This window comes from Bubalus bubalis, chromosome 1 (assembly GCF_019923935.1).
Source record: "Bubalus bubalis isolate 160015118507 breed Murrah chromosome 1, NDDB_SH_1, whole genome shotgun sequence".
NCBI classification, from domain to species: Eukaryota; Metazoa; Chordata; class Mammalia; order Artiodactyla; family Bovidae; genus Bubalus; species Bubalus bubalis.
In genome coordinates this window covers 134,713,387-134,729,598 of record NC_059157.1, presented here as the reverse complement: position 1 = coordinate 134,729,598, position 16,212 = coordinate 134,713,387, and positions in this window count along the sequence as shown.

Here is a 16,212-nt window from a genome sequence, read left to right as displayed (position 1 = left end):
ATCTATTGCTTAACTCTTCTACTTTATTTGTCATTTCGCAAATGTGAATAATGATGCAGCTATAGCTCTCTTCCCCTAAGGATGAGCTCTCTACTGATACTCTTTCTGCAGAAAAGCCTCTGAAAACGCTTGCTGCAAATAAAGTTGGAAGAAAGATTTTAGAAACCTTCCTAGCTTAAAGGATACTAAGAAAAAAGACTTCAGGTCTAGGAGATCCTAGAAGAATGTCCTCTGCTACTTAGAAACCCTTTCCTTGGGTTCTTTCTTGTTCCACAGTATCTCACTTATTCAATAGGTTTTTATTCCAGGCTTTCCCCCAACTCATATTGACCCTTAATCTTGAGCTAAAACATTTTCTCCCTCATTTCAGTGAAGTTTCGCAATTCAGGCATTTCATGCACTCTCACATGTGGATTACATTTGTACTATGTAATCATTTCCAAAAAGCCCACAGTCAAGACCAAGCTTATTAGTTAAATGGAACGAACGTTCTCTGGGCAGTGTTCATCCCAAACTTTATTTTATGAGAAACATAGTGAGGCTTGTTATTAAAATCAAGAGATACTATTTGTTTCAGTGGTCAAAGACTGCAAGAATAATGAAATTATGCAATAATTTTAAGATTTCATTTTGGGTACTCACTTCAGCATAATGAACTTTATTATATACTGCTGCAATCATTAAAATAAACCCTTAAAAACAGACTCAGAAAAGGCCATCAGCCATCATTCCATCACTCACCTAACTAAAAGAAAAAGAGCAGATGTGACTTCTGTAGCATCATATATATGGAAATCTCTGACCTAGAAAAGAAACGTGTACTTTATAAGGAGCATTTATTTGAGGTACCTGTGTTTTCTTCACTCTGTGATCCTCTAGGTGTGGTGCTAAAAGGCAGTGAAATATCTTGAGTACTGGAAGCAGAAGGAAGAATGCCCAAACCCAGAGCTGTTGAGAATATTGTGTGTGTTTTTATGTGTATGTGAGAATTCAAGGAGAACAATACAATTTCAGTGTATTTTGTACATTGTAGGCTTTTACCACTGTTGTGTGGAACACACTTTGCATATTTTTGGGTAGAGCTTAATTATTATGATTTTACTTCCGAAGCCAAAGATTGTGCTATTCAACCCAATTTACGAATGGGGAAACTGAGGCGAGAGACAGTAGATCATTTCCCCAAGGTCACACAGATAAGTCTTGGCACATCCAGGAGATCATTCCTGTGATCTAACTGTAAAGCTTGTGCTTTAACCTGCTGTGTACAGTATACTCTCTGTAATTATACATATAGAAATAAACTAGTGGGAAAAAGAAACGTGATACGTGAATTTGACACTGTCTCACAAAGTATGTTGCCTATGGATTCATGTATAAAAATCAACTGTTAATTTGAAAACTGGTGATGGTTTGGGTTTCGTTTGCTCTGAGGCTTGATGCGTGCGTGTGTACTAAGTCACTTCAGTCATGTCTGACTCTTTGCAACCCCACAGACAATATAGCCCTCCAGGTTCCTCTGTCCATGGAATTCACCAGGCAAGAATACTAGAATGGGTTGCCAGTCCCCTCTCTAGGGGATCTTCCTGACCCAGGGGTTGAACCCGGGTCTCCTGCATTGTGGACAGATTTTTTTTTACCATCTTCCTTTACCAGGGAAGCCCTGAGGCTTGGTAGAGCTCGTAAAATACAGCTGATTCTTAGAAATGTCTCTCCCTTAAGTATGGAGGTATAAAAATGTTTAAAATGTGTTAAAATTTTGAGATAAATTAGCCATGGGTTTATGACACAATAATATTTTCAAATGCTCCAAAATGTTATGGAGGGCTTCACATTTCAGTGATATTTCTTTCAATACAAAGAACTGTATGGAAAATCTTGAGATAAGATTCCTACCTTAAGATTTTGCCTCCCCCTTTCTTCTTTGGTTTTGAGAGAAATCAGAATTTGCTCACTTTGTGTTATCACTGACCTTGTAAACATACTTAAGGCAAAAATGATGGCAGAATCAACTCAGAATATTTGAACCTTAGGAGGTGGGGTTTGGCAAAAACATAGCCTGTTGAAGAACAAAACTAGATGGTTTTAGAAATCTGTAGTAGTCCCTTGCATTGTCATATGCTTAGGAAATATTTATTAACATTTTTGGAAATGACTAAGATCCTTTTGGTTAGACTAGTGTTTTCTCTATTTGTGGTTTTGTATTTATTTCTGAGTAATTCCAGATAACAATGGTAAACCAAAAAATCAGGCAAAAAACCCTTTGAGTATACTAGTTTTATGCAAATTTAGATGGTATTATGAGAAAAGAATGTAGATCACTCCTGAAAAAGAAAAGGAAGGTTAAACGTTTCCACAGCATCTTTGGTCTCAAATGCAACTCAGTCTACACTCCTCTCCCAAATCCCATTTGCAGTGTTTGTCATGGGATGTGGGAAATCACGGGGAAGACCTGTGGAGCTGTCATATGTCAATAACTGCTGCAGATGGCCAGACACTTAAGTTTATTTTCTCAGTGACTCTTTCCCATCACCAGTGAGTGAGCTAGGAGAGACATCACTGCTCGCATTTCACAGAAAAGTTCACAAAGATGTTAATAACATTTTCAATATATATGAATAGCAATAGTATCATCAGGAGTTGACTCTAAGATTGCTCCATTCCAAAGCCCAGCCTCTTTTCACTTTTCGCCACAACACTCTACATTTCATGAATGTTTCTAGTGACTATTTTATACTTGCCTCCTTCTTTTAGAAGAGTGAAGTGTGAGACTATAAGGTTTGGGTAAGAGAGTAACATTGAATAGGCAAGGTAAGATTGAGCCATTTATAGGCTCAACTAGAGATTTCATAAATAGCCACAATTGACAGATTTCAACTGCAGACAGATGGTAGTTTTGGCTAGGATCGGCTCCATTCCTCGAAGGTAGTTCTGTGCTACCAGAGCTGGTCTGCTCTACACTCCTTTGGGCTGGCTCAGCATGGAGTGCGATGAGGAGGTTTCATTTGGCTGGACTGAATCTTAATATTTCACAATGTCAGAAATGAAATGAAAGGAAAGCTAATATACTTTGTATGTTACTTCCTCTTCCTAGAGATAGTATCACAAAGGGACCTGGAATGTAGGTTGAAGAGATATATACTTGAAATTCCTATCTTCTCTCAGTGATTATTGATACTTGTGGCCAGCACAGATTCAACTTATTTTTAGATCAAATATACAGTTGGTAAACGAACTATATTTTAGGCTTGAATTAAACTCATTTTTCCTTCCAGTCTGTCCCAAATCTAATTGATTGGGCACCTTTCCACTTCATATTCTTGTTTATTTAGAGGAAATATAATACATATGTTTCACATTCATTTATATTTAATTTATCAAAGTGCTATTTGGCAATCAGCATATGGTGTCTCCTAGAAGATTCTTGAGGTGCTTATGATAAGATTTGGCTCTGCTAATCAGGACATGGAGAAGGGAATGGCAACCCACTCCACTATTCTTGCCTGGAGAATCTCATGGATGGAGGATCCTGGTGGGCTACAGCCCATGGGGTCACAAAGAGTTGGACATGAATGAAGTGACTTAGCATGCACACACGCAATCAGGACATAGTATGATGTCTGGAGAGAAACAAAGTTCCCAAAGGGCTCTAGGTCAGCTCAAAGCTCCATTCAAAACTGGTTATAAAAGACTGAGTTAAGAAGAGTTCTTTTGTACAATTCACTGCTCTCTGAAACAGCCAGGAGAGATTGCTGGATAAAGGGTTACTGGATTCCTCAAACAGCTTGGTTTAATGTTTATCGTCCAGCCACAAATGAACAGATTGATAAATATACTATTTTATTTATGCACTATATACTAAACATTATGTGCTCTGCATACATAGCAAGTAGAACATTAAGGATTTGACTACATAAAAATTAAAAGTATATGATTAACTGGTAAGTAGTATTGGCAACAAATGTGCCAAAGGCTATTATATTTAATAAATGAAAAAGTATATTTGAAAATAATAATGTAAATATCCCACTAGAAAAATGAATACGACAGAAGGAAACACATGTAAACACACACACATATAAATGGGAAATTAACTTGTGCAAAAAATTTGGTGTTATTAATACTCAAATGATACAAATTAAAACAAAATGAGATATAATTTTTAAACTAGCAAATTTGCAAAATAATGTTAAAACATTAAATGCTACCAAGAGTTTTTTTTTTTTTTAACATAATCTGTAGGTTGAATTGCAAACTAGTATAATTTTCCTAGGAATGCATTTAACAATATGAATAACATTCTTAAAAGAGTTCATGTCCTTTCATGCAATAATTTTACTTCTAGGAATCTGTCCAAAGTTGTGGGCAAAGATTTATATGCAAAAGTATTTATTGCATTGCTGTTTCTAATATTAAAAATAAAAAAGCCAACTTTTCTAATAATGGAATTAAGTTATGGCTAAACAGGGTATATTGCATAAGCTATTATTCATTTACTAATATCACACTATGGCATTTAATGTCATGAGGAAATGCTATTGTATAAATGAGAAAAAACAGAAAATGAACTCATATATGACTCTAACTTTGCAAAAATAAAACCAGACACACAAATGCATGAAAATATATATTAAGAGAAACCAGTTGTTATCAATTATGTGATTTTATTTTTATTCTTTATAATTTTCTGCCTTTTAAAAATAATGAGCATGTGTTAACTTTATAATCATAAAACATTAAATATTGTTTATAGCAGAGGAATTCTTTGAATTTCCAATAGGCTAAAGCAGTAGAAGTAGTATATTCATCAAAAACTGATGTGGTATTTTTGGCGTTTTTTTGATGTCCATTAAATAACTCTTCTTTTCTCATGTTTTCATGGCAATAGTGGGGCCAGCTTTGAAAACATCTATATATGAAGCTTTGTTTTCATACAAAAGTGATAATCTAGAAGAAAGAGCATTCACTCTACCTTGTCAGTTAGAAAAAATCTCCCACAATTCATGTTAGAAAAATTTTCTGATTTCTGAATAAAATTTAGTTGGAAATTTCTTTAGGTACCTTCAGTTGAGTTCAGTTCAGTCACTCAGTCATGTCTGACTCTTTGCGATCACATGGACTGCAGTATGCCAGGCTTCCCTGTCCACCACCAACTCCCTTAGCTTAAAGGAAAATAGTTATTTGAATAAGCCAGTTATCTTAAAGAAAACATTTTACGTCTTTTCAGAAGGCATTTCCCCTATGAGTTTAGACTTGATTGACTTGATTTATCTACCTCATTAGGGAGAAGGGAGTTTGGATACACAGCATAAGAAGATATAGTTGAGAAATTGGAAACTTTTTACAAACAAAATCTAGTCTGGAGAGATAACAGGATGTGGGAGTGAATTAAAACCTGGGGTTGCATTTTAGTTCTGCCACCTCAAAGATGTGTGAGCCTGTTCCATCAGGCTATAGTTCTCATCTGCCTCAAAGGGTTCTTGTGAGGAATACATGTATATGTGTGAATTGTTACTGTTATCATACAATCTATGGAAGATGGTACTAGACATCAGGCTCTTGTTTTATCTTAATATTGATGAGTTGGACCAGAAGTTTCTTGGTAGAAGTTATCGAAACTTGGTAGAAGTCACCGAAACTTGGTGGAAGTCACTGAAACTTTCACTCCAATCTTAACAAATGTCCCCAGAAATTTTAATTTAAGCTAAGAAATATGGATGCCATACTTTTTGTTTGCTGGTAGTCCTACTGTCCAATTGCTCTGAATGCCCTGAAGATCAAATATTCTTTAAAATATATGTTTTTATATTTATAGTAAACTCTAAAAGAAATGAAATAGGCCATACATCTATTTATTTTATAGCCACCTCATGTCTGTGTGCACCTTAATTTAAAAATAAATCAACCAGCTGAATGTAATATTTGTGAAGAAAGCTTATCATTTTATAATTTTGAAAAGTTAGAAATAAAAACTGCTCTGGATCAAAGTGTGTAGTGAAGAAGCCATGTCTCAGCTCTAGGAGCTTAGTGGATGGGCTTGCAAAGAGAGACCCTCAAGGGAAAGTGGAGTCTGCCTGTGGGAAAAGCAGTTGACAACTATTTGTCACAACAACCCACAGTAGGGTATTTTTTGACCTTACTGCGAGGCCTGTGGGATCTCAGTTCCCTGGCCAGGGTTCAAACCTGGGCCCTTGGCAGTGAGAACACAGAGTCCTAAACACTGTGGTGCAAGGGAATCCCCCACAACTGGATTTTAAACTCCAGGCAGTAGATGCTGGACAACCCCAGCCAAGGAGAACCAAGAGTTATCAGTTTAAATTCATGGAATGGCAAAGACATTCTGGAAAAAAAAAATTGAACTTTTTTTTTCCTTGATAGCAGATTCAAATAAAAGGTCAGGAATGCTCATAGACACTGAGGCAGGCCAGATGTAGAGGGAAAACCTGGACCTCTTGTTTGCTTCTTTGTTTATGCTTCCTGTAAGTTGAATTTGGTCTTCTTAATAAGAACTTACATTTTGTTTAATTTCTGTTCTTACTGAGGTTTCTTTTTGTATGATAAGAAAGTATAAGCATAATTTTCTTAATAATGACTGATTTTTTATGCATATAAACTTCAAGTGGGAAGTATTTATTCTATTTTAAAAATGTGAATGGAGTAACATGACAAAGAGCATTGTGCTACTCCAGAGATTCATTATAGAATTAGTGAGCTTCTGGAATATTTCAATCTAGAAGCTGTTAGGTGGGGATGAGCAGGAGTGACTACTGAACAGGAAGGAGGTGAGGTGGCAGAGTCAGGGTGGGGCAGGCTGGGACATCAGAACCTGAGTAAGGTGGAGGCATCCTCGTGAAGGTGGGGAAGCTGGCAGCATCGGGAGATTGAGTACATATAGGGAGACTGACACAATAAGTAAATAAGTTAATGAAGGTTTTATGCTATTTAAGAAGAAAGTTATAAATTTAGTAAAGGAAAAAAATGCAATGAACCGTGTGATATTAGATTGGAATCGGAGGTCTGATGTGAACTTGTTGTTACACACGCACACACACTCACACACACAACCTTTTAGCTTCCTAGCTCTGATCATTGAGAGGCCCCCTGAGCCCTGGCATCCTAGTCACAATAAGCACCTCTAGTGGCCAAATCTTGATTTCAAAGTACCATTCTTTACTAAAAGAAGCTGTGATTGTTTGGAGAAATGACTGATTCCAAGACTGGGCCAGGGAAGGTATAAAAGAAACCTGGAATATCTTATTGTCCTAGGATGTAGGAAGTACTCAAAGGATGGTGGAACATGATGACAGACACCTCTTTGAAAGGACTCACATGAGCACTGGATAATCTGGACTTCAAAATAGATAATTTTGAAGGATTATAACTCATTGAATAAAATAGGCTCCTTGAGTCCATACTAATATATCAATGGATAAATAGATTGAGAAAGGTGGATGCTGACTAATGAATGTAGAAAGAATATTTACATTAGAAAATTACCATGTGGCAACCATTACAGTAGTAACTAAGCCAGGAAACATCTATGAGTATTAGAACTAAGGGAGTAAAAGTTTGATGAGGAGAAAATATAGTCTCAAAGAAGTACCTACTATGAAGTATTTACATATTAATAAAAAAAAGAGTAACTTGAATAAACCTGGGCAATACCATCTTAATCCAATTATCAAAGTTAACCTTACCAGAAAAGAGACACAAGAAATTGTGACCACTTTATAGGACTTCTGAGACTTTGCTGCCAAAGATATATAACCTTGATCTAATCATGAGAAAACATCAGGCAGACTCAAATTGAGGGACATTCTACAAATAACTGGCATGCAGTTTTCATCAAGGACTTGGATATTATAGAAAGACTGGGGAGCTATTCCATATTGAAGGAGACTAGAGACACAAAGAACTAGATGTTTAAGTCTGTACTGGATCCTTTTGCTATGAACAACATTATTGGAAAAACCAGTGAAAATTGAATGGGGTCTGATATTAGGTATTTTGTTGTTGTTCAGTCACTAAGTGGTGTCCAACTCTTTGCGACTGCATGGGCTGCAGCATGCCAAGCTTCTCTGCCCTTCACTATCTCTTGGAGTTTGCTCAAACTCATGTCAATGATACCATCCAACCATCTCATCCTCTGTCACCCCCTTCTTCTGCCCTCAATCTCTCCCAGCATCACGGTCTTTTCCAGTGAGTTGGCTCTTTGCATCAGGTGGCCAAAGTATTGGAGCTTCATCGTCAGTCCTTCCAATGATTATTCAAGGTTGATTTTCTTTAGGATTGACTGGTATATTAGAGACAATAGTCATGTATCATGTTAATTTCCCCATTTCAATGGCTTTATTTTAATTATGCAGAAGAATGCCTTTGTCTGGAGGAAATTTATGCTAAATTCTTGAGGAGTTATATGATAGTATGTTGGTAACTTTAAAATGGTTTAGGAAAAAACAATTTTTGTACTGTGTTTGCAGCATTTTTATAATTCTAAAATAATTTCAAAATAAAAATTAGCTTTAGTATGAAAAAAATGAATAAGAACTGCCCTCTGTCCTCAGAGAGGCTATTGTATAGTTGAAGGGCCATGACAACAAAGGTGAAGTCAGCAGGGTACAGAGGGAGGCAGTCTGGTGACATGGTTACTTTTTGGGCTCTGGAGCCAAATGGCCCATCTCCAATAGTAGCCCTGCCATTACCAGCCAGGAGACCTTAAGGGGATGGAATAAAGTTTGAGGGACTCAGTTTTCTTCTCTATAAAAAGTGGATGATAATAGTATAACCTTATAGGGTAATGTGAAGTTTATAGAGTGTAAGGCAAGTGCATAATACATGATAGCAATTATATTACTGCTGCTGCTAAGTCGCTTCAGTCATGTCCGACTCTGTGTGACCCCATAGACGGCAGCCCACCAGGCTCCCCCGTCCCTGGGATTCTCCAGGCAAGAACACTGGAGTGGGTTGCCATTTCCTTCTCCAATGCATGAAAGTGAAAAGTGAAAGTGAAGTCGTTCAGTCATGTCTGACTTTTAGCGACCCCATGGACTGCAGCCTTCCAGGCTCCTCCATCCATGGAACTTTCCAGGCAAGAGTACTGGAGTGGGGTGCCATTGCCTTCTCCATGTTACTAGTTATTGGCAATTAAACTCATGATTATTTGTAGTCAGAGAGATGCATCTAAATTCAAGCCCTGCCACTTTCTATGTGACTTTGAGCAAGTTACTCATTTTTCTAAGGTTCAGGTTCCCCACTGAAAACAGAAATAATTATCATGTTAATGAGTGCCAGTAACAGAATAGATGTGAGAATTAAATAAGATAATGCAAAATGCTTAGCACTTTCTAAGCACTTTATAAATGTGTTATTGTCACATAAATACAAGATGAAATATTAATAGAATAAATTCCATCAGATAAATTAAAAGCATGTGGCAGTTCTGAGAAGAAGGAAAAACCATCTGGGTAGAAGTAAGGGAAAGCACTAGGTTGTAGAATTCTCTGGAACAACTGAGAAGTTTTACTCTGATTAATAGATGCTAAGGCTAGAAGTAGGGCAGGAGCAGTAGGAAAGAGGAAGAAAGAATGTGGTGGTCAAGGGAGAAACAGGAGTCATTTGTGATCTCTCAGCATTAATAGACAACATGCAGCCAGGAAGGAAGAGCCAATGTGTGGAAAAGACACTGGATTAAAGTGTTGAGGGGATGCAGCAGGAAATGAAATTGGCTCTAGAGAGAGATTTCTTCTCTAGAGAAAAGGAGACTGGAATGAGCAAGTGTAGATGCTGAGCTGATGATGGAAGTCTATGAGCAAATCAAATTTCCAAGGAGGACTGCCCAAGAGATAAGGAAGGAAGAGCTAGGGGCTGAACCAGGGAAAATGCCTTCATTTAGGGAGGGCGAAGGGAGGATGGGAGTGTTGGGTAGGTGTGAGGGTGAGGAAGAGAGAGAAGTGGTGAATGAATTAGGAAGATGCTAAGTAACAGGCAAGGGGTAGCTTTGTTCAGAGAAAGAATGCAGAGGGTTGAGAAGAATAAAGGGTGGGAGAAAGATACTGTATTATTTACCTAGCTGGTTGTTGCCAAGTTGCAGGAAGGAAGTAAAAGCCAGACTCCCAGGGGTTAAGTGCCAGGGAGAGCATATCTGAGTAAAGGGGCAGGACTTGGAGCAAACTTCTTGGAATTCTAATGCCAAGGCAGACATACCAGGAAGCAGATAAGCTTTCAGTTTCAATCCCTTCACTCTCCCAGACCTTTCCCAGGCCCTAGGATGTACTAGCAGTGCCTTTCTATGGTTATGTAATCTGTAAAACTTACACACTGAAGATATTTGACTTAGTCTGTTTAACAAAATCTCACAGACTAGGTGGCTTAAACAACAGAAATGTATTTATCACGGTTCTCAAGGCTGGGAACTCTAGGCAGTACCAACATGGTCAGGTGGAGCCCTCTTCCTGGTGTGCAAGATAGCATCCTGTCTCCCTATTTTCTCACAACGTGGGGGTGGGAGGGATGAAGGAGAGAGGGAAAGAGAGAGAGATCCTCTTGTATAAAAGCATTAGTTTTAGGGATTTCTTGGCAGTCCAGTGGCTAAGACTTCACTTTCCATTGCAAGGGGTGTGGGTTCAATCCCTGGTCAGGGAGATAAGATCCCAGATGATTTGCAGTGAAAAAATAAAAATATAAAACAGAAACAATATTGTAACAAATTCAATAAAAAGTTTTAAAAATGGTCCACATCAAAAAAATCTTTAGAAAAACATTAGTCTCATTAGGAGATCCCCACCCTCATGACCCAATCTAGCCTAATTTCTTCCCAAAGCACCAGCTTCCAAATACCATCACACTGGAAATTAGGCTTTCAACAAAGGAATTTTGGAGGAAGACGAACATTCAGTCCATGCCAATGTTTAAGTACAATAAAAGACTATTGTATCTTTCTATTCAGGCCCTCCTTTACTCACAGTTCCCCTTTGTTGTGAACGGCATTTGAGTATCTGCTTAGGGAACTAGGGTTAGGGTGTATGGGGATATACTGCGAAGTTCACACAGAGGTAACATATAGTTAAGTTACTGCTAATAGTCTTGGGAATTCTCCCTCCACCCACCGGGGCCTGACTCATCCAGGGATGACATCAAGTGTGAATGTGCCTTTTGACACCTGGCATTAGGAAAACTGTGGCGGAGAAAAGGGTTGAAATGCATAGCACCAGAAGCTAGTGTGTGAAACGTCCTTTTAATTATAAGATGTGTGAAATTGCAAGAAGAGGATCCGTTTTTTGTCAAGGCCCAGTCAAAATGCACATTCTCCCCTATCAGATAAGATAACCTAAAATTCATACTATACCTCTGTGATGAGACATCAGTGACAAATTGGTTAGTGGGTTGTCAGTTCAAAGAAGATTTAAGATTAGTCATAGCACACACACACAAATTTTTGAAATGTTCTGAAATGTTTCAACTCAGGATTGAAAGAAACTTGATAAAGAATTTTTACAAATTGGAGAAAAAAATTCTGCAGGCTTACATATTGCCAGTAATGGAGTAGGAAGCTAAAACTTTCTGTACTGTAAAAATGAAAACATTAAAAAAAAATTAACTATACTGAAAAGACAGATTGAATCTTTGCCAAATAAGGAAGCAATCAAAGAGAATGCAGATTAAAAAATGAGAGGGAAAATGTTGCAGAGACCAGACAGTTAATAAATAATTGTTTACATTATTTATTACTTTATTTTTATACGTATTACACTATTTTTAATATATTTGTAGCGTTTGTTTTTTAAAATTGTAATTTTTTGCATTGTTCTCATTCTAAGTAAATATTCACTTTTGTACTTCTGTTTATAAGTTTGAATTCTTTATTTTAAACAGCCCTCCTACCCCCAAATTGTATAACCTGCAAGCCCCACAAAACCTGGATCTTCCTCATATAACAACTGTGCTTTTTTCCTTAGGTTTACTCATGCTTGAACAGAAAACCTAGGATGTCAGCTTTGGGCTAAAATAGATATTAAATATTTTTCATCATTAGTAATTTTTAGATGAGAGGTGACATGAGCATTTTACAGGCAAAAGGGAAGGAGCTAGCTGGAAGTTGTTCAGTCACTAAGTTGTGTCCGACTCTTTGCCACCCCAGGGACTGCAGCACGCCAGGCTTCCCTGTCCTTCACTATCTTCCCCAGTTTTCTCAGATTCATGTCCATAGAGTTGATGATGCTATCTAACCATCTCATCCTCTGCCTCCCCCTTCTCCTTTTGCCTTCAATGTTTCCCAGCATCAGGGTCTTTTCCAGTGAGTCAGCTCTTTGCATCAGGTGGCCAAAGTATTGGCGCTTCAGCTTCAGCATCAGTCCTTCTAATGAATATTCAGGGTTGATTTCTTTTAGGATTGACTGGTTTGATCACTTTGCTGTCCAAAGGACTCTCAAGAGTCTTCTCTAGCACTATAATTAGAAAGCATCAATTCTTCAGTGTTCAGTCTTCTTTATAGTCCAACTCTCACATCCTTACATGACTACTAGAAAAACCATAACTTTGACTATATGGACCTTTGCTGGCAAAGTGATGTCTTTGCTTTTTAATATGCTGTCTAGGTTTGTCATAGTTTTCCTTCCAGGGAGCAAGTGTCTTTTAATTTCATGGCTAAAATACCACTGTGACAAGGACATTGTTGGAGCAGATCTTATTTTGTGAGGATGAGTTAGACAGAGTTGAGAGAACAGCTTTCAAAAGAAGGAATCTATTCTGCCTTTGGTTTCACCTGTAAAAAATGTGACTCTAATTTTGACTCTTACCTTATTTTTCCCAATGGAGTGATGAAATTAAAAAGATGATGATAAAAAAAAAAAAAAGCAGGCACAGACAGTAGTGAGGAAAGAAATAGAGGGAGTAGACTCTGAATTAGTGTGGAGGGGGGTAGAGGTGTTCCAGTCCTGTGACCTTAATCTTCCAGTTCATGAAGGAGGCCAGGTCGTCACCTAAGTACCAGAAGTGGGTGGTTATAGGGATTTCCAATGCTTGAGCATGTCATTAAGAACTGTTTTGCAAACTGAAACTGTGAAACAGCAGTGATGAACCTTTTCTCATCTTTCCAAACTCTGTCTGTTATTCCTAAGACACAGCACCCAGAGACAATCCCGTGGGCCTGACAGTACCTGTTTAAAGGGAAGGGTTTGGGGATAGCCCTATATTTTCCCTCTTCTAGTGTCAGAATGACGAGAGAATAAATCTGAGGAAATGACGCAAGGTTAGTGAGGAGACCGTCGGGTGGGGAACTTGAGTTGTTGCCTTGAGGAAAGGCACAAGGATTTATTTTATATATGGCCTTATCCCACACAGGATTTAAGGCTGCTTACAGGAATGCATGCAGTAAAATAGCAAGATGTGGTCCATAAATAAAAAATCAAGGCTGGCAAAGGCATAAAATATAGAAGAGCAGACTTCAGATGTGGCTTGTCAGGGGTCTTGAAGTAACTGAAGGGTTGCCATGTGGATGCGAATTTAGGGTTATTTGGTTCAAGAGCAGCAGGGGTGGGGTGGGAGATGGGGAGGGGATACAGTGAGGCGTGTATCAGCACAGCATAAAGTGAGACTTTCTAACAAGTGCAGCTGTTTCACAGAGGAATGGAGGTCATGAACTCCTCCTCCATCACAGGAGGCAATTAACAGAGCTAGGTAGCTCTTTTCTGGCCTGCTATGAGATCCAGCTGATGCAGTGGGTAGACTGGCCCCTGATGTGCCCTAAAGGTCAGCATTTAATGATCAAATGAAAGGAACTGTTCTAAACAATGTGCTGTAAGTAATGAACTATTCTAAAATATTCCACACAATAATAAAAACTTGTCAACAGTCATACTGTGTATTTTTTATGACCTGCAGTGTTGTTGCCCACCTTTAAATGCCATTGCAGATTGCAAACCCCAAATTTCTAAAGCAGAAATGAATAAACTCCGCATGAAGGAGGGGTGGAGTGAGAAGTTCATGGGTTATACCTCATCATCATTCTCTGAGTCATCATTGGCAGCTTGCAGAGCTGGTGGTATCCCTTCACATAACATTCAACAATGGCTCTTGTTCCCTATCATCTGTCAGGCCCAATGGTAGACCCTGGGGAGACGATAATGCTCCAAAAAGACACAACCCCTGCTTTCACAGTAATGGTTGCTTAGTGGAAAAATGACATTAATAAAAATAATCACATCTATATACTTAGAAAGTCTAATTTGTTGTTCAGTCCCTGATCGTGTCCAACTCTTTGTGACCCCATGGACCAGGCCTCCCTGTACATCACTATCTCCCAGGGTTTGCACAAACTTGTATCTATTGAGTTGGTGATGGTATCTAACCATCTTATCCTCTATCTCCCTCTTCTGCTTCTGCCTTCAGTCTTTCCCAGCATCAGGGTCTTTTCCAATGAGTCAGCTCTTCACGTTAGGTGGCCAAAATATTGGAGCTTCTGTTTTAGCATCAGCCCTTGCTATGAATATTCAGGGTTGATTTCCTTTAGGATTGACTCATTTGATCTCCCTGTAGTCCAAGGGACTCTCAAGAGTCTTCTCCAGCACCACAATTCTAAAGCATCAATTCTTCAGTGCTCAGCCTCCTTTATGGTCCAACTCTCACATCAGTACATGTCTCCTGAAAAAACCATAGCTTTGACTATATGGACCTTTGTCAGCAAAGTGATGTCTTTGCTTTTAATATACTGTCTGTGTATGACACAGCTTTCTTTCCAAGGACCAAGCATCTTATGATTTTATGGCGGCAGTCACCGTCCACTGTGATTTTGGAGTTCAAGAAAATAAAATTTGTTACTACTGTTTCCGCTTCTACTTGCCATGAAGTGATAGGGCCGATCTTAGTTGTTTGAATGTTGAGTTTTAAGCCAGCTTTTTCACTTTCTTTTTTCACTCTCATCAAGAGGCTCTTTAGTTATTCTTTGCTTTCTTCCATTAGGGTGGTATCATCTGCGTATCTGAGGTTGTTGATATTTCTCCCAGCAATCTTTATTCCAGTTTGTGATTCATCCAGCTCAGCATTTCTCATGATGTACTTTGCATATAAGATAAATAAGCAGGATGACAATATACAGCCCCGACATATTCCTTTCCCAATTTTGAACCATTTTTCAATGTCTGTTGCTTGTTGTCCATTGTCCCATGTCCAGTTCTAACTGTTGCTTCTTGACCTGCATACAGGTTTCTCAGGAGACAGGTAAGGTAGGTATTCCCTTCTCTTTAAGAATTTTCCACAATTTATTGTGATCCACACAGTCAAAGGCTTTAGTGTAGTAGATGAAACAGAAGTAGATGTTTCTGGAATTCTCTTACTTTCTCTATGATCCAGTGAGTGTTGGCAATTTGATCTCCGGTTCCTCTGTGTTCTCACAATCCAGCTTGTGCATCTGGAAGTTCTCGGTTCATGAATCCTAGCGTGAAGGATTTTGAGTATAACCTTACCAGTATGCAAAATGAGTGCAATTGTCTGGCATTTTGAACATTCTTTAGCACTGCTCTTTTTTGGGATTGGAATGAAAACTGACTTTTTCCAGTTCTGTGGCTACTGTTGAGTTTTCCAAATTTGCTGTCATATTGTGAGTGAAAGTTGCTCCGTCGTGTCCAACTCTTTGCAACCCCATGGACTATGAAGTCCATGGAATTCTCTAGGCCAGAACACTGGAGTGGGTAGCCTTTCCCTTCTCCAGGGGATCTTCCCAACCCAGCGATCAAACCCAGGTCTCCCGCATTGCAGGCAGATTCTTTCCCAGCTGAGCCACAAGGGAAGCCCCTTGCTGGCATATTGAGTTCCTACACCTGATGATATACAACATGTTCTTCCTTCATGCTATAGCATGCGTGTCTTATAAAGCTATCCACTATCCTAGAATACCCTTCTCTTTCTTCATAATGCCTATTAGGCCTTATTGAGCTTTTTAAAATCCTAAAACATGATGCTGTTAATAATGCTAATTAGGCATTATGAAGAAAGAGACGGGTATTCAAGGATAGTGGATAGCTTTATAAGACGTGCTATAGCATGAAGGGAGAACATGTTGTATATCATCAAGTGAAGGAAAGTGTGGGGCAGGGAAGAGTGATCAGAGGGAGATGTTTCCAGCTGCAGGGATGATGTAAGTGAAGCCTCAGAAGCATAAGGAAGGCTCAGAAACATAAGGGATTATTTGAAGAATTTTGTGGCCAGGGTGGCATGAGTCCA